The sequence below is a fragment of the Trichechus manatus genome, unplaced genomic scaffold (genome assembly GCF_000243295.1).
Source record: "Trichechus manatus latirostris isolate Lorelei unplaced genomic scaffold, TriManLat1.0 scaffold00015, whole genome shotgun sequence".
NCBI lineage: Eukaryota > Metazoa > Chordata > Mammalia > Sirenia > Trichechidae > Trichechus > Trichechus manatus.
Window position 1 is genome coordinate 28,009,918 of NW_004443951.1, and position 2,046 is coordinate 28,011,963.

The window sequence follows — 2,046 nt, forward strand, 5'->3', positions numbered from 1 at the left end:
TCTATATGACAAAGTAGAACTGCCCCATAGAGTTTCCTAGGCTGTAATCTTTACAGGAGCAGACCACCAGGTCTTTCACCTGTGGAGCCACCGGTGGATTTGAACTGCTGACCTTTCAGTTAGCAGTCAAGTGCTTTAATCCTGACTTACAGCTTTCTAAGTCAGCTTGCCCAGGCTGTTAGTAGGTCAAAGAGAAGGGACTACAAGCAAACCTTGGGGGCATCCTCAGAGAAGAAACACGGAAGAGAATCAGGGAACAGGAATAGAGTGACAGAAGGAAGGTGGGAGAATGAAGGCAGTGTTGGGTCCCAGAAGACCAGGGAGAGGAGTGGGTGTGGGGAGAGGTCCAGAGCTGAGGCCAAGGCAACTATTTGCTGGTGAGGAGTTATCATGGAGAAAGCTCCAACCTGGAGGTGGGTCAGAGCCAATCTGGAAAGTCAGAGAGGTGAAGGAGGAGCAAGGGTAGCTTCCTAGGACCCAGGACCCAGCATTCCTGCACCAACCCCTAAGCCCCCCACCTGCAGGTCTCAGACTGCCTGCTACATCCCCTTCCCCTCTCAGCCTTCTTTCTACCTTGGATCTGGGCTTCCCTCCTGGAATTCTCTCCTCCCCTCTTGCCACCAAAACTTGTCATGGTGTTATTTTTCAAAATGTTAACAAGGCTCTAATGTGAATTTGCAGTGCCTGGGTATCAGAAAACTTTAAGTGCTAGACTATTAACCAAAAGTTCGGAGGTTCAAACCCACCAGAGGTGCCTCAGAAGAAAGACCTGGTGATCTGCTTCTAAAAGTTCACAGCCTTGAAAACCCTATGAAATCATTCTCACCAGGTGTTCTTGTGAGAGTGACATTGTCTTTAAACCCTATGTGGCAATCCTGATGTACCACCATGATGACCAGGGAAGACAGGGCAACTGGGAAGTCCAACTACTTCCTTATGATCATCCAACGTTGGCATGATTATCCAAAATGCTTCATCATGGGAGTAGACAACGTGGGCTCCAGGCAGATGAAGCAGATCTGCATGTCCCTCCATGGGAAGGCTGTGGTGCTGATGGGCAAGAACACCATGATGCACAAGGCAATCCAAGGGCATCTGGAAAACAACCCAGCTCTGGAGAAACTGTTGCCTCACATCCAGGAGAACATGGGCTTTGTGTTCACCAAGGAGGACCTTACTGAGATCAGGGACTTGCTGCTGGCCAACAAGGTGCCAACTGCCACCTGTGCTGGTGCCATTGTCCCATGTGAAGTTACCGGCCAGAGCAGAACAGCGGTCTGGGTCTTGAGAACATCACCTTCTTCCAGGCTGTGGGTATCACCACTAAGGTCTCCAGAGGCACCATTGAAATCCTGAGTGATGTGCAGCTGATGAAGCCTAGAGACAAAGTGGGAGCCAGCGAAGCCACACTGCGGAACATGCTGAACAACTCCCCCTTTTCCTGTGGGCTGATCATCCAGCAGGTGTTTGACAATGGCAGCATCTACAACCCTGCCGTGCTTGACATCGAAGAGGAAACTCTGCATTCTCACTTCCTGGAGGGTGTCCGCAACATTACCTGTTATCTCTGCAGACTGGTTACCCAGCTGTTAACTCAGTATCAATGGGTACAAGTGGATGCTGGCTTTGTCTGTGAAGATTGATTACACCTTCCCACTTGCTGTAAAAGTCAAGGTCTTCTTGGCTGATCCATCTGCATTTGTGGGCTGCTTCTGTGGCCACGGCCACCAAGCCTGCTCCTGTGGCTGCTTCAGCCCTGGCCAAAGTTGAAGCAAAAAAAGCACTGGAAGTGATGGACAAGGATATGAGATTTGGTCTCTTTGACTAGTCATCAAAAACAACCAACTCAGCCAGCTTTATTTGTGAAACAAAGAAATAATGGCTTACTTCTCTTAAAAAAAAATCTATGGAATCGACTCCAGGGCAATGGGCTTGATTTTTTTATTTGTTTTCATTTATTTATTTGTTTGATTCTTTATTGGATGTTCACTGAAGTTTCTCCATCCTTGGTTTCCACTGAATATTACATGCTTCTCACTTTTTCCT

General features: G+C 48.2%; 1 pseudogene; it reads left to right on the plus strand.

The window, feature by feature from the left end:
* Positions 1 to 891: 891 nt before the first annotated feature.
* On the plus strand, positions 892 to 1,828 carry LOC101343937 (60S acidic ribosomal protein P0 pseudogene; annotated as a pseudogene).
* Positions 1,829 to 2,046: the final 218 nt, after the last annotated feature.